This window comes from Harmonia axyridis, chromosome 1, assembly GCF_914767665.1.
Source record: "Harmonia axyridis chromosome 1, icHarAxyr1.1, whole genome shotgun sequence".
NCBI lineage: Eukaryota > Metazoa > Arthropoda > Insecta > Coleoptera > Coccinellidae > Harmonia > Harmonia axyridis.
In genome coordinates, this window is record NC_059501.1 from 13887704 (window position 1) to 13910221 (window position 22518).

The following is a 22518-nucleotide window of genomic DNA, read 5'->3' on the forward strand; positions in this document are numbered from 1 at the left end:
TTCAATGAAAAATTCAGATTATATATCCTAGTGACTTTCGTATTGTATCTTGGCTGTTGGTGTGACTGTTACGAATATTGACAAATTACGGAATTTGAATGTGAATCGTACGTTTCGAATTTTGAAATAATATATAATTACGCATTAAATTCGAGAATTATGTCTGACGAAATCGATTTAACACCACCAGAATTAAGAGAAATTGCAAATAATGTTGAAAATCATTTCACTATCTCCAAATTATATTTCATTGACAATTATTGACGTTTGTTGAAATATGATAGGATTGTAAGTCAGTATAGAAAACCACAAAACGAAAAATGTAACTGAAAACGATGCTGTAATGAGTTCATTACAGCACTGTTTTTAGAACTGTAATGAACTCATTACGATACTGAAATAGAGAATAGTAATTTACGTAACAAGTCCGGAAAATATGGTTTTTTTGGACGAATAGACAAAATTCGAGGACGAGCGTAAGCGAGTCCTGGAAGTCTGTGAGTCCAAAAAAACCATTTTCGGGCGTGTTGCGTACAATATTTTTTCGGCAACCATGTAAAATAACACTATCGCTGCTGCTTTCCATATTTTATTGCGATTGCGATCAAAAAACATGCAAATTTTTGACAACTAATTTCATATGAACTGTCAGCCGTTATCTCGGTTGCTACGGATTCTATGATACTTTTCCGGCCTAGTCCGGGAAGTACGTACTTTCCGGACTAGGCCGGGAAATGCTACTTCCTCAGAGAAGAAGCGTCCGGGAAGTGAGCACTTCCCGGACGGTTGCCGAAAAATGATATTTACACGTGGGGTGCTGAACTATAGAAAAAATTCCCTATGCTAGTTTAGAACCAAAAAAGCAAATGCCAATTACGTCGAGGAATTATGGATTTTTCATTGCTCATTCACGGTATAGATCGTTCCATAATTTCAACACTATTTAATTCTCGAATTTTATTCCGGGAAATGTATCAAACGATACGCTTCGAGTCACTGATGCAGGGCCCGCTCTTGAGGCCGGCAAATAGGTTTAGACAGCAAATATTGGTGGGCGGCAATTTCTGCTCTTTCCGAGAAATCTGAATTCGTAGAAAAATGTATTGATTATTTCAACGAATTTTACAGATGATATTTAATACCAAATTCTGGAAACATATAAGAGAGTGGAATTTTCGGAATAACCGATTTTTATGGGATTTTTATAATCGATGGGTTAAGAATAACACAGCGGAACTGTTTTAACTATGTAATATAATCAATGAAACTAATATTGAACACAAGTATAACTGATAATGAATAACAATATATGTACTTACACCAAGAGGTCTGCTTTTATTAATAATGCTCTACATCGAGCTCACAAAAAAGGTTAAAAATATGATCATAGAAATATGACATTACACGGTAGAATTGTTCTTCTTTTTACAATTTTTACATTCCTTAAACAATAATCTACATGGAAGAAAGTTTTAATATTTTTGTTAACTACTTGTAAATCTCGACTAACAATTTATAATTTGAAACAGTAAGGTTATCGGGTATGTAGTCAAACTTGAACAATTTTAGTTCTTTATTGCTTCAGCCAAGCTTTCGGACAATAACTTGTCCTTCTTCAGGGCTACTGAAAATTACATAAAGTTGTAAAAAACACACAGAAATCAATACAGCATAACTCACATCAATGTGAGTCTTAAATGTTAAAAATATAATTCAATGTCCATATATAATATGTAACATGCAAGGAAACAACTATATTTTTCTGAATCTTAACAATAGAATTAAACAACGAGTCAAATCCTAAAAGACATATGAACGAATAATGTCAAAGGTTAAAAACATAGAAAAAACACAAAGACAAGAGACACAGAGACAGTGGCGTACCCAAAGGGGGGATAAGGGGGATATATCCCCCCCCAGAAGAAATATCCATTATATGTAACAACCTCATATATCACAATCTTATTATGAGTAAGCAAAATTCTTTGGAAAATTTCTTCAAAAGAAGGAAAAATTGAAATTTTTTTTTCTTTATCCCCCTCCAAGTCTTATGTCTGGATACGCCACTGCACAGAGAGGAATGACAACAGAGGATGAGTGACGTCACAAAATGAGGAATTATAAGGCGTGTTATAGTGAGGGAATCATCTGTAATGCATAATCATCAAATTGACTCATATTAATCAATTGAACGATGTTACAATGAATGGAATTAAAATTTTAAAATTTAATAATTTTAAATTAATTTTTAGAAATTTTAAAATTTAAAATTTTATTGATTTGCGATTGAAAAAAAAATGTCAATAACTTTTTGTTTTTCGCGAAAGTATTGATGAGATGTACTCCGTACAAAGCACTGATATATTTTTGAAATATTCGAGAATAAAACCTACCAAAAACTTCAACAGAAGAGGTGAAACTATAACTTCCTGAAAGTAGTCTTCTTCCTCGGTACAAAGTTTGGTTATCGCAGGAGCGCCAAAGGGGAAATGAATGGGTACCAAAGTTTAACTCATACGCGGAAAACCACGTGGTGGTAATCCCTTCTAATTATACATACGAAACAAAGCAGTGATAACTTGTGAATCATGCAAAAACTGTTCTCATGCTGCATGTGTATCCAAGAAGCTAGATATACTAGCTGCAATAAATGCTGTTCCTGGTTTATTCTGGAAGTGTGAAGATTATGTGAAATCATGCGTTTCTATCAGACAATTTGAAATCGAAAACACATGATAAGTCATTGATGTTTAAAATTTTCAAAATTTGCAACCCTCATCCAAAAAAAAATTGAGATATGTTGTAATGTTGTCAACTGATTGAAGTAAATTTGAGACTTCAAACAGTTCATGAAGATGAAATTCTTTTATCTTTATTGTATTAACATAAAATCAATGAGAGCGTTCATTCGTTCAGTCCACTAAGGCATGGAATATTATATTTTTATATCTTCAAATTGGTACAATCTTAGAAGAGGAATTCGAAAGAAACTATGTACCTGCAAATATTTCTTTACTATTTCTTGTATGCTGCCTTATTCTTTATTATTACAAATTAGCGTTAATTTTGATTTCTTATCACAAATAATGATTTTATGAGCTAAGGACAAACATTTTTTCTCGCATATAATAATTTCGGCCATTATTCAGTTCGATAGCAAGAGTTCAGAAATTTTGCCTCTATAAAATTCAGATCTTTCCAACTCGGCTCAATGTCATTGTAAGTTGAAGGTCGGAAGAATCCATTATTTTGTCCTCTAGCAATTTCTAGAATGAGGGTACCCTTGATGTCCCTTCGTATGTAAATTCATTCTTTCAAGTGGAAATTTAAGGCATCCCCAATTTCCTTATCAACCACATTGATAGTCAATGGAATACGTCTGAGGGAAACGAGGGAAAATTTACATAAAAAAACTTCCTAGCTTTATAAGAGAGTAAGAAGTTCGAAGTTTTTGTATTGAAAAGTTTGTAATACACCGGCGAGCTGAAAAGAAATGGATGGGTCACTTCATTATAACTGTTCAAATACCTTTCTACCTAAAATTTTTGCGATGATTATGAAATTCCTGGAATGGTAGGAGAGAGAGAATGGCCGAAAGAAAAATAAGACTTTTATTCGATTTGTATAAAAATAATCAGTATTTATTAAAAAAAAATAAAAACTTCGAAATTGAAAAAATGATCATAACTATGAAGTATGAGGTGTGACCTCATCTAGCTCTGATTCCAAACATCTTCGCATGCTCGTGATTGTGCCTTCGAATATTTCCCTTCAAGACGAAGGCTTCAAGGAGCTCTTGTTAATTATTGGGCGATAGAACCATAATTCTGACTCGCTTTAGGTTTCGGTTTCATAGATTGGATTCAACTCAGGACTTCGTGATGGCCAGTTGAACCTTGAAATTCAAATCTCATTATTCAAGTACGCTGTTACAATTCGAGCAGTATGTGGGCGTGCATTTTAATGCATGAAAACTCCCTGCTCTCGTGCAAATTGAAGACGTGCGATGCTCTCTGGGAATTCCTGGACCTGCCGCAGGTCAGTATGCTCGTAAATCCGATTCTGCGAGATGTCATCTCCCGACCATTCCCTTACCTTTTCCTGACGTACCTTCATCAATCGATTCCGAACTTCAGCTTCAGTAACCTGGCGATTTCGAAGAGTTGTGGAAACTGATTATGTATATCTCTCAAAGATATACACCATTTTCTTTCAGATCCAAGTCTTCTGGTCAGCCTGCCTGCCTCCTGATGCCTTGTCAATATTCTTCTGACTGTCGATAGGCTAACTGGCTAACATTCATTCTTTTAGCAATAGATCTCTGGCTCAGCAAATTTTCAATAAGTGTCAACATTCTCGCACAATCTTCAATTGGTAAACTCATTTTCTGAAATTGTTTCTTCCAATGTTTCAAACTTTTCAATGACTAATGTAATTATTGACTCTAGTAGTTCATTCATACGCGGTAGTTCCCATTGAATGATTTTTGAGATACTTAAAAACCCTAGTGTGTCTACTTTTATCTGTGAAACTTTCAGACTAAACGGAAGATTTTTCAGATATAAGCCGACTTCATTTTCAGAAATTATGACCGTTTTAGATGGCGCATACATCGTTTATATTCGATATCGTTATTTCATTTTTAAACGCCACCAGACAGATAGCGGACATTCGATCAATTTTGAAGAGTGCCACCTTACAGAACTCTGTTAAGTTTTCACCAAAGCAACAGGTGGATATCTCAAAAAGTCTGAAACAAAATCAATTCAGTGCACACACCAGGGTTTCTATGCATCTTTATGATATGCTACTGACGTTACGATACAATACGTGATAGAATCTAGCATACAATGGACCACAGAGTTTATCAACGTAGAAAATTGGGAATAAAAAGTACTTGAGACTCTTGAAGAGAGATACATATTAACGGGGGTGGTATTCAACGATAGAGTATAGACGGATCTAGTCGAATAGTTAATTCGGTTAATTAGTAGACGGAATATAATAACATTAATAACGTCTGACAAAACATCGATAGGCGAAAGTTCAGTGGCTGTATGTTCAATCAGAGCCGCCGGCAGGACTATTAGAATATCAGATATTTGCCGGGACCCCAAATTGTAGGGGCGCAAAGTTAGTTAATGAAACAATGCATACTTCTTGACACAAACATTTTTGTCTGGTGAAAAAATCACTCTGTAGTAAAATAAAAGCGCCAATTCTTTTGGAATCGAATAGGTGTTCTCAACTAGTTATGAAAATACAAATAGGTATATACTCTATCTAAAGTCACTTGGAGGAAATCAGAATATTTCGATTAGACAAGGGATGTCCAAGTTTCCAGAAATTCCTTTGTGGCCAGTGAATTTATTGCCGAACAATATTTTTAAATAAACCCTAGTATTTAGCGGATCAAGGTATTCACTTCAAAGGGACATCTATGGCTAGGCGTTTTTATGGACTAGTTCAAGTGACTTTGGATATACTATACTATAATGGACCTTCAAGAATTAGGTCGGAATAATTCAGGGCATTTTTTGATGAAATCGAAAATAAGTTCTTCGTTATATTTGATGAATTGCTTTGGTAGGGTGGCGACATTTTTTTAAGGGGCGCCAAAATGTTCACCAGGAGACCTGTGTTCAATTGACTTTGAGTACTGTTTACAGTGTGAGTTAACTAAATTTGAGCTACCATTCGGCCTTTGTATAAATTTTAGGCAACAATAATACCATGCATAAATATCGAAGTTTGTGGATTTATGATTTCAATAATAGCATAGTTGTGTGGCAGAACATAGTGAATGCTGTAAGGCGCAACATTTCAAATACAATTTTTAACCCAGCAACATATTGGGGCACGACAGCACTACAGGGTGTGGTACCGTATTTTGTGAAGCAATATTCCTAATAGGTCATCACATAGTGAAGTACAGGAGAAGAAGGCTGAAAATGACCAGAGGCAGACCCCAGGGGGGACATGTACCCCCCATTACTGCATTAACATTTTCAAGTCAGTAGGTTTAGTATATTCTTTTGATCATTTTGAGGTCGGTGAAGTGAATTTTTTTAAATTTTCTCTATTATATTTCGTGTTCAACTCTTTGGAAAACTTTTCAAAAGAGCAGGTGAATCTTCAAGTTTGAATACAACAGATGACACTTCGACAAGTAATAATCAATTTCAAGTGTATATAAATTCAAAGAATATTGGAAAAGAATAACCATTTTTTTTCGTTTATAACTCTTTATCCCCTTCCAAGGCTTATGACTGGGTACGCCACTGTAAAGGACTCGAAACGTGTCGAACGCAGCCGTAATGCGAGGAATCCCAAATCGGCCAAATCGTACAGTTGTGTGATCCTGTGATCTATAAAACTCAATAGGAGCGCGCAAATTGAGCACAAAGTGACAAGGGGTATTTCGAGTATTTGTGGATTCGAGACGACACTTTTGGAAGGAACACAGCGCTTGTGCAAGTGCAAGTTGAAGTGGCTAACTGACAAAAGAGTCTATATTATTTAGAAGCCGTGATTCGTGGGGAAATATGATTATGAAAGCTCAAACAAGGAAGGAAGAAAAATTGATTGAGGCAGTGTATAGTTATACATCTCTATTTTATCACTTTTTGAATGTTTCATCCAGAAACTAGACATCACAATAAATCAGAATTTTCGCTGAACGAATATCAGTGAGCGCTTGTTCAAGATATTGAATGAGAGGACGTCATTTTTCTGAAGCACTTTGAACTACGCTCACTTGCACAATATAAATAAATAACTTCTTTATTCAGAGAAGTAGGATTATAATATGCCTGGTAATTATGACATCCAGGGCGAAGTTCTAGCAAGCTATTCAACTCAACCCCAAATGTATGTTGTAAAAACTGTAAAAACAGAGGTTTTAGAGGTTAGGTATTTTTTAACCCTTCATAAACGTCATAAACCTAACCTAACCTAACCTAACCTAACCTAACCCTTCATAAACCCGTTCTCTGATCACTTTAAGATCTGTGAGCGCTAAGGGATCAGATTTGCAATTGCTCTTTCCGCTGAACGCAGCCATTACTTTCCAAGGACGTAATGAATACCTATTGTATACTGACGAGAACAACAAGAGAAATCCAGCATCGAGTTAGGTTTCCTTCTTCAACCTATCCATATCTAGTTTAAATTAGTTAAATATACAACCGACAAATCTCAGACGAAGGAGAAACAATGATGAAAAACTTACAAGGCTACGGCTAGAAAGCCGGGAATTATCTAACTCTGTTAAGTTGGCTGGATTGATGTCAGCAAGTCCGGTTCGAAGTGTTTTCAACTCAATTTGTTTGAGCGCTTTCCTGAGTTGAATGGAAATACAATTTCATATCTGCAATAAAACGAAATTATAATAGCCCATAAAAGCTGGAAGTTTTTGCTCTGCAGAAATAAGACTATAGAGTTTGGTTTGTGGTTACTTTGGCAGGTGACAGGTAGTAAAGGTGTATAAAATAGTACCTTGAATTCAGTCAAAGCTCAATTTTTCAGTATTTTCTTCTGTATAACTTGGGAAAACTTGTTATCCATTACCAGACATGGTCCCTCTGTAACATATGTTTGTAACAATTTAGATTTCATACTCTGAAGAAAGTATAATTGTAATAATTCATTGTAATAGTTCATATTCCAGATCTCATGCTGCTCATTACTAATTTAGGTAAAATTGTTTTTAGCCTGAGGAAGGGGATAAATTTCCCGAAACGTTGCTGCTGAATAAATTATACATAAATAGTTCCTTGTGACTGATACCTTCACCTATTGTAAAATTGTAATTTTAAAATTTAGGAGTGTCTGGCAGAGGGTAGCAACTGTCATATGTATTCGGCAATATATTACAAGTTTTCTTGAGTTATACCGAAGAAAGCATCAAAAAATGATCTTTACACACCTTTAATACCTGTTTTCTGCCACTTTCAGCTTTCATAAAATAACGAAGCTTTGGTCCTCATGGGCTCTTGTTATATTAGTTTCCATAAATAATTCAATATTGACAAAATTTACAGTCGAAAACCTGAAGAAAGCCAAAGATTTGACGAAACAATAAATTGTTTTTAATTATTTATAATAATTAAATTAATGAAATAAGTACTTTGTCGAAATGATTTTTTTTTATTTTATTGATAATGAATTTTCATATAATGAGGACCAAATCCTTCAAACATAATTTTAATATTAACAACAATTGTTTTCCCTTCCCTTTCTTTGGCTTCGTCAGATTCATTTAAGATTTCGACTGTAAAACCTCAAGAGGCCACAGTGTCGGGCGAAACAATTGTTGTCGTTAATATTGAAATATCTGTCGAAATTGATTTAACAAGCATTTACCAGTAGCTCTAATGCCGATCTGACTATTGTCTAAATCATTCACCAACCCAGCACCTCGAAGTGATCTCAAAATACAGTAAAACTTCGTTAAGACGCTTTTCAAGGGACCAGCACAAAAGAGCTTCTTCAATGGATAAGCTTCTTACCCGAGAAAATTAAAAAACTCAAAATGCTCGACAAAAAAAAATATTGCAAAATTTGAACGTGAAATTCATTGAAATGTATAATAAAAAAATTATTACAGGAATGTGAAAAATAATCACATGTACAGGATGTCCCAAATTCGATGCTCAATGAAGCATCTCGGAAACTATAATAATTTTTTGAACATCTCAAACGGAAAATAAGATATTATATACCTTAATATTCTTCAGAAACTCCATCCAACTCGAGTAGTAGAGAAATGGCGATACCGAAAAAAAAATTACATCTTTGCTAATACTCATGATGAAACTTTGAAATTAAATTATTATAGGTACAACCATTTTTCACGTAAAATCTAAATTGATATCCTGCTAAAAAGACGAGCACGTCACTGGATTCTACTTGAAATAGCGGAGAAATAAATTTTTTGATATCGCTTAATTTTACAAGTTTCGCTTTTAGGTAATTCGAAAACAATAGAAGGTGTCCAAAAATTAATAATACTCTTGGTAATTCCACGCGAAAAGAGCACGAGAATGGGGTATCAGATTTTGTCTATCTCCTCTGATTCAAAAGTTGAAGTGCTAAAACATCTAAATTTGCCCAACCAGTAAACAGTTCACTCATTGAGCATATAGGAACCTGTCAAGGGTACTTTGTTTGAAGTTCTTGGTAGCGTGTTCGGAGAAAAAGTAGTCAATTCTTTTAATGTAACATAGCATATCCTCCGTATTTTTCAGGGTGGAAATAACTTTTCTGAGCTCATGAGAGTCTTATCCAACAAAATCGAGAGGTTCACTGAGTAGTGTTTTCTGTATCAGTATAGGAAGATTCAAGGAACGACGAAAAAAAGCGTATATGCGGGTAAGCGTATTAAACGGGAGCGTCTCAACGTCTTTAATACGATTTTGTTATATGTCATATAGGATTATTGGTTTTGATAGGATATCCGTTGAAAAAAGCCCAATTATGGATGTGGCTCCAGCTGCTTCGCCGTCTTCGTTCCTGAAATCAGCATTTCTCTTGTTCGAGAAGTCTACCGGGACCTTTTCAAAGCAACCGAATAGGATTAAAAAAATTACCAGTCAAAATTATTAGTTTCGAATTTACAGCCTTGAAAGATATGGAAAAAAGAATCACCCAAAATCCAAGAATATATAAACAAGGAATAGGTAAATAAATGTAATTAAATCTCAGTTTAAGAGCGTCAATAAATATCGAACCGTAATGAAATTTCAATTAGCAAATAGGTACACCGAGGACATTATTTAAAAATATAGGAACAATAACAGAACAATTTCGATAATTTATGGAACCGTTCTGACAATTCTGCATCTTAAAAATATGGTTCAATCCTGAATAGGAGCAATTTTTCCTTCTTAAAAAGAACACTCAAAAGACTTATAAGAACTATAACTACTTAGATCGAAAGTAAACATTTTTGCTTGATCCCAATGTAGCCAATCACATTTGAGCTAGCCTATTGTGTTTGCGAACCATAAGCGTGGAGAAAACTGATTTGATTGTTGAATGCTTTATCAGGAATCCTCTTTTCATAAGTTCACAATAGCTAAATCAGTAAACTGAGAAAATCATTGACCCCTTTTAAAACACGAAAGAAATTTTATGAATAAATCACATTATAAATTATTTTTGAACATCAATTGATAATTTCGAAATTAATCAAATTATGTTACGCTACTGCCATGGGATACCGTTAGACAAGGAGCGACGAATGTCGGCATCAAAACAAATGCATCAGGTACAAGGTGATTTCCATTCCTCTTATTAATGTTCTAAGGGCAACTTCTGTCGCTAGCACTCACTCACGCAGATGACGATATGCAATCACAACCGTATCAATTCAATTACAGACGTCAAAAAAGATCTGTACATCGAACCATTGTTCACTGTGTGCACACAAAGCAAGAATTAAATGAAGCTGATCATCAAGGTTCGAATACGATTGAGAATCAAGGATTGGTTCGCCAGCATATTTTTAATTACTGTTCGACTTCAGATATGAAGTAATTAAAAACATGCTGGCGAACCAATCCTTGATTCGAAATCAAATTTATACCAGAAAAAGGGATTAAATGTTCACATATGAGGACTTCAAGATGAAAGAGAATATGAAAGGAAATGTACAAACCACACACGTGAATGTTTATAACAAGCGTAGACGGGACTTCTTTGATAAAATGCAACGGAAAACTCGAGGAGAGCACGCTAAATCACACTGGACTAACGAACTTGACCCCGAATTGTCGTTCAGGCTATGTCTAGGTCTAGGATGTGCTACGAACATCAGTTCTTGTTATCTACCACAAAGAAATAGCGAAAGCTGAGGTTTACCCTACTCACCTTTGGATGTCATGGAGGAACTGAAAACAAGCCAGTGCTCAAACCTCATCAAACAATGAAAAACATTCGAAACAAAGCAGTGCAATTTCAAAAAGAAGGGTCAGATTTGAAATGACACCATCTTTTATACACACAGCTGGGATCTACAACTGTAGCGATTATTGTTATCATTCTAATTCATAAGGGATTTTGCAATAAGAGTAGACCAATATGAAATATTAAATTCTCTGGATTCAACGCTGATTTCATCTGGTTCAAGGCTTTCTGGAACATCAAGCAGTTGGGGTAGCAATGGATCTGTTTCAATCCAATCAAACTTGATTTCACATTTTTCCAACTTCCACCCATGTCCTACTAGAGTTGGTGTGGAGGGTTAAGCTACATGTTCTTCATTTCATACGTAACATTGGTATAGTTGACACTCAGTCGACACGTTTTATGTGATTTTCTATTGACATTTTGCATAGGGGAAGTAGACTTAAATCTTCACCTTGATTGTTGGGCACAGAAAATGCAGTTTTGGGAGTATTCCTCTGTGAAAACAAATCGTTTATATTTGTGTATTTCTTGTTACTGTAAAAGCAACAGACGAATTTCTCCAGGCCGGTCGATAACGAGTCTGTAATTGTCGGTGATGATCCTTATGATGTTAGGGTAGGTACAATCTTCGAAAACTTTTCCAGTATAGATTTCAAAAACTTTCCATGACGAACAAAGAAACTGTGAATCTGTACCTGAGAAACAGTTTCTTCCAGTTAGCTAACGATTCCTCAATTGAAATTTTTGTGAAGAAGATATACGGGTTGTAAAGTTGGTGAATTCCTACCTCCAGCCTTCGCTCTAGAGGTTTCATTTTGAACGAAATTTCAATGCATGCTATTATTGCGTTGGTAATGGACACAACTGCACAATAGGATGTTGCATCACAATTTGGCTGGTACGAACGGTAGCTTCACGAGTTTTCCCATGTGAACCTTGATGCGTTTTCTCATGCCAATTTCCAGCAAAAGAAAGAAATAGTTTCATCAATGATAAGGACAAGCATTCCTGGTTTCAAGGTAGGAGTTGAAAATTTATCCCATTTATTCGTTGTTCCAGTGTATGCAGATACTGGTTATGCCAGCATTTCCAAAAATCAGCATTAGGCCGAGAGAGTAACTGCCATCTAGACTATCTAATAATTTTTAAGAGAGATAAATCATCATCTGCTAGCGCTGTCGACGGCGTTAAGGCAGATAGATCATTTGGATCACTGCTCATCAAACAGAGTGATGGCGAATTTAGAACTTTTTCTATCTGCGTCAGAACTGAGGTGTAACACACTCAAAAATAAATCGAATACATCAGTATTATTCATGATTAAAAATTTTCATCGGAATATCAACAAAAAAAATACAGAAAACCGTATGAATAAATTCATCTGTCATTTTTTACAAATCCATCTATACATAATTGCATCTATGGATATTATGTAAGGGTATCACGTTCAAACGACTGCACCAAATTAGATATTTCCTTTGTTTTGTGTTCATTACAATCATGAGAAAGTTTATAGAAGAAAATATTCTCGAAAAATCTTCGGAAAAGAAGAAAAAGCTCTTTTTTTTTCCTCCGACCGAAGGAACAAACATAGATTATAATTTGACACTTCGAAGAATGTCTTTTGGGTTGCCTAACATGAAGAAGATGATTGGATTAAAACGGATTTTTTTTTCTATTCCATTATGGGTGTTGTTTTTGTTTCAAAATATATTTCGTTCAATTTTTTTTACACCAACCTTGCGAAGCCGGGGCGGGCAGTCTAGTTTCATCATGAAAAAGGAAATTTCAATGGTTCATGGTGGAAAAAAAGAATAAAAGCCTGAATGGTCTACTCAAAAAAAAAATTACGCGCTATATATACAGGGTGTTTCCTAAACATGCGGCAAAAATTCAGGGGGTTGTTCCTTGGACTATTTTAAGTATGTTTTGGCCTTGGATGATTTTTGAAAAACCTCTTTGTTTCGAAGATACAGGGCGAACAACATTTTTCATATTTTTAAAATTAATAGTTTAAATAACAATGCGTACCGCACTGTGTTTACTAAGTAGGTACAATTTATTTTTAAATTTGTTTAACAACATTCCAATTACTAAAAACGGCCAGTTTTTTGACTAAAAATTGATAAGTGCAGATGGTAAAGGAATACAGATTAAACACGGTTTTCATTTGAATTCGTTTTGTGATGTATTAGCAATTTTTAGTCAAAAAACTGGCCGTTTTTAGTAATTGGAATGTTGTTAATCAAATTTAAAAATAAATTGTACCTACTTAGTAAACACAGTGCGGTACGCATTTTTATTTAAACTATTATTAATTTTAAAAATATGAAAAATGTTGTTCGCCCTGTATCTTCGAAACAAAGAGGTTTTTCAAAAATCATCCAAGGACAAAACATGCTTAAAATAGTCCAAGGAACAACCCCCTGAATTTTTGCCGCATGTTTAGGAAACACCCTGTAGATTTCAATGTTTATTATTGTTATGAGAAGAAATAAATTCGACAGAATAGCAGAATATTGAAATAAATTGAATAAATTCTTCATCTGAATATGTATTTCAATGTGTTAATGTGTAAACATAAACATGATTTTTACTCAGAAAGTTTGTTAATTTCGCTACGATTTGGTTTTCATTTGGATTAATCCTCAAACATTGAACATGCCGCGAGATAATAACACATCACAGGAATAGCCACATATGGTTTGTGGTGAGTGCAGAGGTAATGCCAGTTGAGCTGCTGCCCTTTATAGGGAAAAATATCCTAATAGGCGTCACCCGGATTACCGCACATTCATTCATCAGAGCTCATGGCTGCGCACATAAACTTACTCAGAAAATGGAAATATTGCTGTTGAAAATATTTCATTTCTGTGGGAACATTCTTGTAGCAAATTTTTCGTTGAATTCAATGACGTCAGTTGAATTTTCCTCCAACTGATATTTTATGGAATATGACTATGAAGTTTTTTTTATGGGACACATATTTCTACATATTCAAATAACGCTTCAAATTTCCATTAGAAATAAAATAGCTGCTTGATATTTTTCATATCTGGATATTGAATTTTCGAATTCTATCTCTTGGATAGAAGAAGGCTTCCGACTGTGCGACGGTCAAAATAAAATAATGAGAGCATGATTGTTGTGGTTGTGGTTGTCAAAGTTCGATTCAAACCCTTAATAGTTGGACAAATTATTTTCGTTCAAGCACATGCAGCACCTTTTCTGTATACTTTCTGCTGAATTGATGAGTTCAATGAAAGTAAGAGAATCAAAACCATGAACTACCGCCATCAACAGTTCTTCTCTAGAATTGATCGGCTTCAATAAATTATGTTTTAATCTTCCCCAGAGGTAAAAGTTAATAAGCGCTAGGTCAGGGGATCCAGCCGGCCACCGGTTGGGCAAATGGTTGGCAATCCAATTATCACCAGAATTTTCTATGAAAAAAATTCAGACGTTGTGAGGAGGAGAGCCATCTTGTTTGAAATGAGTATTTCCGAATTGAGAAAGTAGTATTTCTTCAACGATCTATTCTATTAGTTAGATAATCATTTCATTTCGTTGTGCCCAAGTATTGGAGTTAAAGTCGTTTGAAATACCGTTACTACACACTTCACTTCATTGATTCAAATAAAATTCAGTGGAAAATCATGAGGAGATCAACTCTTTTGGCTCTATGAAATTTGAATTTATGGGTTTTCAGAATCTTCCTAACATTCGTTCTAGGTACCTTGGTACTCCTGTAAATTCTTTTATACTACGAGTATCCTCCAAAGCCTACTCATCAAAGAAATAAAATTCAAGGGTCAGTCAAAAAACATTTTGAAGAAGATATATCTCTTGTACATGAGTGCCTTTGTCTGAGAAAATATTGAATTATTTTTCAGGTCAGAAAAAATAGTTGAGAATACCATAGCTCTGATAAGGCAGGAACAATAAGAAGAAATGCTATTGCTCGTAATGTTTTCTTGGTAACAGAAAATTAAAATACGCAATATTTCAGTTCAGTTTAATAAATAGGAGCACTGAGAGTTATTGGAATGGGTCGGACTTTTCTTCTGAACCTCGAAATCAATCCTATTGGTCTCTATCAGAAAGATCATTTCATCAAGTGGATATGAAAATTTTTTAATAATCCGCTTTCAACATATCACGAAAACCATACAAAGTTTGCTCCATTCGACCAAAAACTTGAACTTAACTCAATTTTTTCGCTCTTTTCAAATTTCTATTTAATTTTTCTATATCTCATATACCGAGTGACATTTTCCACCTGACAAATAAATTGAAATGATTCAATACGAGCCTGCAATCTTTCGATTTTTTTTTGGCAGCTGATGAGAATGCCTATAATAACAATCCTGTAAATTATCAGCGAGAAATTTGCCATTTGAAGAGAGATATAGGTATTTATAGTACCCGCATTTTTTCATTAATCACCCTATATATCTCTCTGAAACCAATATCCTTTTGGGACATTTTAACCCCCAATCCTCATTCAGTTTGATGTTCTCTATCTCCACAGAGCCGTCACCCTTTATGTCACTTAACACAAATGCAAACATTGCAAGACGAGAACACCAGGCAAGATTGCTTTTCTGCTGACAGATGATTGGGCAAATGGACGAAAACCCACAATTCTTCGATAAACTTTCGTGAAGTGATGGATCAACACTGAAGCGAGATGGAAACTAGAAAACTAGAAAACTACAACATACATAACCTCTACAATAGGCACACTTTGCATAGGAATCCTCATTTGATGAGAGAAGACAGGTCCCAGTAGCAGTTCAGAATACATTATTGGACTGGTGTGTTGAATGGAAAGATAATTGGCGCTTCTGAACTAACGGTAACTTAAATGTGGTGAAGACCAAAGATAAGATAGAGCATGCCTATCTTCAAAGCATTGAATCTTTTGTCTGCATCATGAATGCTATTTGTCTACAAACACCGTATATGTAAACAGCAACCAGTGGCAACCGTCCTGAATTTCCAGAGACGTCCTCAGTAGCGGATCAACTGGTACGATGAGTGCTCCAAGGTCCATAGGGACCCTCCATCGAATTAACTTTTCTTCAGAATGAACATTTGTCCTGCAAATGGAAATGAAAAATAATTAAATGTTATCTATAATAAAAAATGAATATAGTACAGTTATGAAGAGAAACAGACTGCAGGAATACTTACCGATTGAAAGAATTGGCACACATGAATTTAAAAAAAATGTTTAATTGCTTTGTTTTTCGGCATTTCATATTATATTTCTTTTTTGGTTTTTCAATAATTTTTCGTTTCCATGTTTATTTGTTTTTCTAGAAAAAATATTTATTTGTATTTTGTACCTGATTTACTCTTGCGAAGTTGTTTACATTTCGTCAATTCCTGTTAATTTGGATATAATTGTTATATTTGAATTGATATACCGGGTTTTTCACTATAATTTGACCCCCCCCTTTAACTTTGGTACTTAAAAAGGTACAAAAAAATGTTTCCTACAAAAGTTTCACGAAATCGACGAGTGTTTTTTAAAATGATTTCACAAAACGAAATATATATAGGGTGGGCAACATATTGATTGCAACTTCATTTTTTCAAATGGAACACTCTGTATATTTTTCTATATTTGACTAGCTTTTTTCCCCTGATTTCAAATATATAACATTTGTTTAGCCTACTATCTCTCTTATTCTGAGTACCACAGAATTTCAAATTTTAAAAACCACCTGGCATGCTTAGTAATCAGTTTTCAAGTGGAAGGCTGCGATAATTCAAATTGGCCTTTTTCGAGTTGGCATATATGACATACGTTTGTCATTGAATGAAACTATTCAACTATGTGAAGAACAATTAAAATAAGAAAGCTACAAGGAGAGAATATGTGGAGTTGCATCCAAATCATCTCATTCCAATTTTTAGTGAGAAACGTATGTCATATCGTTGCCAACGAGATAACTCGAAAAAGGGCATTTTGAGTTATCGCAGCCTACCACTTGAAAACTGATTACTGAGCATGCCAGGTAGTTCTTAAAATTTGAAACTCTGTGATACTCAGAATAAGAGAGATAGACCAAACATATGTTATATATTCGAAATCAGTGGAAAAAGAGCTAGTCAAATATAGAAAAATATACAGGGTGTTCCATTTGAAAAAATGAAGCTGTAATCAATATGTTGCCCACTCTGTATATATTTTGTTTTGTGGAATCATTTTAAAAAACACTAGTCGATTTCGTGAAACTTTTGTAGAAAACAGTTCCTTATACCTCTTTTAGTAACAAAGTTGAAGTGGGGGTCAAATCATGGTGAAAAACCCGGTACCTTATATTTATAACATGATAGACATAAAATTTCGAAAGAAATTTATATTTTTTATTTAACACCCAAATGCAAATTTTTATCTCGATTGAATCTGAGGTTCCAAAATGAACTCGAAAACAAAATTTCGAGCAGTTATATCTACGGAACGTTTGGACAGACTATACCTATTTTCTGGCAACAAAGTGAGTCAATGTTGCTTGTTGGATTGATAACTTTTGTAAATTTTTGGCTGGGAGAATGATTCGAATTTTGTCGGAATCACAGTACTCAGCGCATAAGCTCAAATTATTTTTGACTTTACAGCCTGGTCAACCTTAAGAGTCAAAAATAATTAAATAATTCAAGCTTATACGCTGAGTTGCTTGGTCGATTTCGCCAAAATTTGAATTTTTCTACTAGCAAAAAAACATTCCCTTCAAGTTTATTCATTTAAACTTATCGCCAAATTTCATTGTTGAGAATTCCCTAGAATTCTTCAGTCTGGTTGTTCAGTTTGTCGCACATAAACCATCCTCAACTCAAGTGTTGTTTCAATTCATGATAACAACAAAATTAAAAAATTTCAGATGGAACAATCTCTTGATCATTGCACATAATTTATTGAGTGCAATCAAAATATTGTCTAACGATTTTAAATGAATGAACAATAATGAACGTTTATACATTTCAGAATTCCCATTAAAACTTCACCTCTTGTGTACCGCAATATGTCGATCCTACTGGAAACACAATGTAACTTCCGATGAATCGAAATAGGGAACTGAGCAAAAGTTATATCAAATGAAGACTAATACAACACAGGGAGCCATGCCCTTCATTAGCATTCAGTTAACGTGAACAAAGAAACGCACCGAAGTTGGTTTTATTGTCTGTATTATCTGTTCCAATTTCTATCCATCTCTATTTTCGATACAGCTACATTCGCTTCAAACTGTATACGTCAATCAGTCTCAATCCTGGAATCTATATCACCCAACAATAATTTTTATTATAATTGATCAACACATTTCCAGTTTTCGAAAATAAATATTTTTGAAACACAATCTATGTAGGCTTGGTTAATCGATCGTCTAGAGGTATGATTGGATTACCTCGCCTTTCGTCTTTTTCTCCGTGACTTTGTTATAATTAAACTCTTGTAAATTATTTACATTCATTTACAAAGCCATAATTACACTACAAACACAGTTCATACGGTACTGAATTTCTTCCTTAACTCTAGCTTTAATTACTCGAAACGTCTTCGATATGTCACGTCTTAGTCTTCAACTCTTTAAGTTTTTCGTTCGGTCGTCTCGTCTTTAACTCGTTCGCGACCCGTCTCAATCTAGTCCGCGAACCGTCTTTTTGTCTCTCGTCTTAAGTTTCAACCGACTGAACTTACTCTTGCTTCGACTTAGACCGAACTTGAACTTGAACCTTACTTAAGTCTTCGACTTAACTTGAACTGACTCTCGACTCGAACTTACTTCGTCCCCTGACCGCAACTTACCCCGTCCACTCTTTATATCCTTCCCTCCTTCCGGCTTGACCACATCCTTGGGGAAAGTACCATCCCCTAGTACAACAAGAGTTTTGCCGTATACACAGCTGTGACACATCTAGTACAAATGTTGTCTTCGAACTTTCCCAACCCCCAGTAAATCTTTTCAAGATTTACAACTTCATGACATATCTTCGACACCTCGAAGAATAACACATCCTTTTTACATTATATGTAAAATAACAATTCGTTTCCTGTAAATTCATTGAAACTGTCATGCCCTAGACACTTGAAGAAACTAATAGGTCTCCAAGCATCCTCTTGACCATCTCAATTATTTACAGGGAACAATAACTGGATCCTACATCCATAACAGACAATCTGTATTCAATAAAAAAAAAATTAGTTTTTCAAATTTTGGGGAATATTCTTGTAAACTTTGTAGAAACATTATATACCTACTGATTTTCTGGATATTTTTTTTCTATAACTATTTCAGTGTTCAAACTGGCAGAATTCCATGACAATGCCTAGCTTTCTGTAGGTAGAATCGGAGCCTTATATGAGTACAATTGCGCGAATTTTTTTTCATCCATTATATTTTCTTATAATATTTTTCGGTTCATAACTCAAGTTATATATTTTCGTGATAGTTTAAAAATAAACCAAAATATTATACAGGATGTATATATATAAATAGTTGCGAAAAAAATCAGGGAGCGATACCTTGTCAAAAAATAGGGTGGGTCTTTTATATAAACTCAAAAAAAAAACTGTAACTATACAGCCCTCTAGAGATGGTTCGAAAAATAGTTTTTAATTTGTGAAGAGTTTATAATTGTTTTTTTTTGTTACATTTATTTTATATGAACATAATTAATAAAAATCTCAATAAAACTATGGTTTTACATCCGCCTATTGGAGAAATTTGAGGTCGATACCAATTCCAACTTGAATTTGAGTAAAAAATTACAAAAGACCTCATGGGTTAAAAATAAATCAGTCTATCGAAAATAAATTTTCTTATTGTAAAATATGAATGAAAAAAAAGTTATTGCGAAACTAGATCGCCGGGAGGCTCTTTCTACCAGTTGAAATCATACAGAAACACCACATTTTTTTGAATGCCTTCTTGCTCGCATAAAATGTCAACTTTATTTCATTTTTGCGAATTTCTTGGTTTTCAAGAGAAAAATTAACTACTTTTCGGGTGCCATCTTTAGAGGGCTGTAATTAAGCGGGAAGGGGCTCAAAAAAAAATTTAAATGAAAGATCCACCCTATTTTTTGACATGAAATCAACCCCTAATTTTTTTCGCAACTATTCATAGAAACCCTGTATATATTTACTTATTTTTATTGAAACCATTGAAATATACATTTCATATATGTACGTATAGGTAAAGAGGTAACTCCTGAAGATTTAAAAATAAAACCTTCTTCATAATATTGTATCAAAATCACTTAACACAAAAATAAATGGTACCGTTTATGAAAGAACCGACAAGCTTGATGAAGCGCAAAAAACTCATGAAAATATGAATAAGAACACAAGCCGACGCGCGACGATAATATTTATGATCTGAATGCGGCACCTTTGAACATGCCGACGCCCGACAGAAATATTTATGACTAGATTACAGTACGCTTGAACATAGCCATATTTATATAATTTCTCACCTCAAATTAAAGTTTTGTTGATCCTGTAATTATTTTTGGCTTAGTACGCAAATTCTTGGGTTGACTCAATATTTCAAATGTTTCCAGATTCCTCGGCATCGCTTGTTGCTAGGAGTATATATACATGAAAACCGAGTTGTAATCTTTCGAATTATTTCGCCTGGTGCCCCAATAATTTTTCTTTTGGTATTGTTGAGTACCCCTGCGGACCTTGCGCCCGTGCCAAGTGCCACCTCTGCCACACCCTAGATCTCTAATATCTTACTCATATCGTCCAAAACCAACGTGTTAATTTTTCAGGAACAAATTTTCGATAATTGTCATTATATCTGTTCATCGTTTCTGATGGAATGAAATTATTTCCCACTCATTGCATAATGATCAACATAGTTATCTGATAGAAAAGCCTCATCGAATATCTTAAGAGAGAAAATATTTTAACAATTGCCCACACGATTTCGCGATTCTCCAATCCCTTCCCTTCTCCATTTATTCCTGACTAACGATGTTGATCCTGTCTTCAACATGAACAATATCCACCTATAGGTAAATCAGATCACGTTATTTTACTTTCCACCCTCTACCTGAAGTTTCCAACTGAAAAATCATACAACACTAAAGATAATAGACTACAATCTGCTTCGCTGGAGACTTAGTGATATAGATTTGAATGCACCATTGATACCTACCTATTACCATTATTGAAGAGAAGTGGGCTGAATTATCGACAACACCAACAAACTTAAGAGAGGAATGTTCAATCACAAACATATCGTTCACGTACCAACAAAGCATTGGATTGATCAGAAATTCCCCAATTAAAAAAAGGAAAAAAATCAATATGGAAACGTTATCTAAGCCATGGGCAGCAGAGAGACTACGACTTTTCTCCAATAGAATATTATCTTCGATTACAAATGCCAAGGGGAATTATGAGTCGGAGATTGTTCGTTCAAAGGATCGAAATGGATTATTAAAATACGCGAGGTCAACTCTTGCAATTTAAGCAAAGCCTTTGAAATCTTTCCGAGCGGGTTTCTTATTCATAACCTCAAACGGTGTGGATTTTATCAGGGTGCAATTGAACTTATTGGTTCATATATATGGAACAGAAATCAGTGTGTTGACTTTGGTGGTAGATTATCCAGTATATTCAATGTTATAATTGATGTGCCTCAGGGATCTATTCCTGGGCCACTCTTATTGAGTATTTACATCAATGATATTATCGTTTGTGATCCAAACGCTGATCTTGTGCTGTTCGCTGATGCGAGTGAGGATCATTTATAGGGTATCATGAAAGAGATTCTGGATTCAATTTCTGAGTGGTTTTACCGTAATTAACCTAACCTTAATAAGACAAAAACTCGGTTCGTGTACTTCTCCATGAGAGATTGGATGGACTGTGTTCCATTGATTCGGTAAATTCCTTAAGTGTAGCGGTTGATTCCAAGCAAACTTGGATTTATCATATAGGTAAGATTTGTAAAGGTATGTCTTCTCTTGTGTTTGCTTTGAGGACTTTGGTAGGTATTGTTTCGAAAAATGTTTTTTGGTAGTTTATTTCGCTTATATTGAATCTAGGCTATCCTTTGCAGTTCTATGTTGGGGTCATGATCCTAATCCAAAACATCTATTTAGTTAGGATTAGGATTATTTCAGCCAGGGTCCTCCAGTTTGCTCTGAAACATCACCTGATACCAGAGAGTCAACCTTGCTTCCTTCCTGGATGTTTAGTCATAACAAAGCTTCTTGTGGGCATTAATTATTGGTCAAAATCCTTATATAAGGGCTGCCCGATAGATGAAGTGTACCTGGATTTTCCCCGTGCATTCGATCGTGTACCTCCCAAGCTTCTCCTTCATAAACTCACTTATTTGGGGATTAGTGTTCAGCTGCTTTCTTGGATTGAGGCGTTTCTCAGTAATCGAGTGTTTCGCGTTCGTATTGACAAGTCCAATTCATCGGCGAGAGTTGCGAGTGGGATTCCCCAAGGTTATGTTTTGGGGCCACTGCTTTTCCTCCTGTACATATCTGACCTACTAAAGAACCTTGAGTTTATGTGTAGTCAAGCCTCCAAGTTGAAGAAAGAGAATTTCAGAACGTCACATATATAAA

At 34.8% G+C, this 22518-nt stretch overlaps 1 protein-coding gene across 1 annotated transcript in view; it reads left to right on the plus strand.

Annotated features, from left to right (window-relative positions):
* Positions 1-22518, plus strand: part of LOC123670562 (G-protein coupled receptor dmsr-1-like) — a 59320-nt gene that overhangs the window by 9084 nt on the left and 27718 nt on the right. The window lies entirely within an intron of this gene.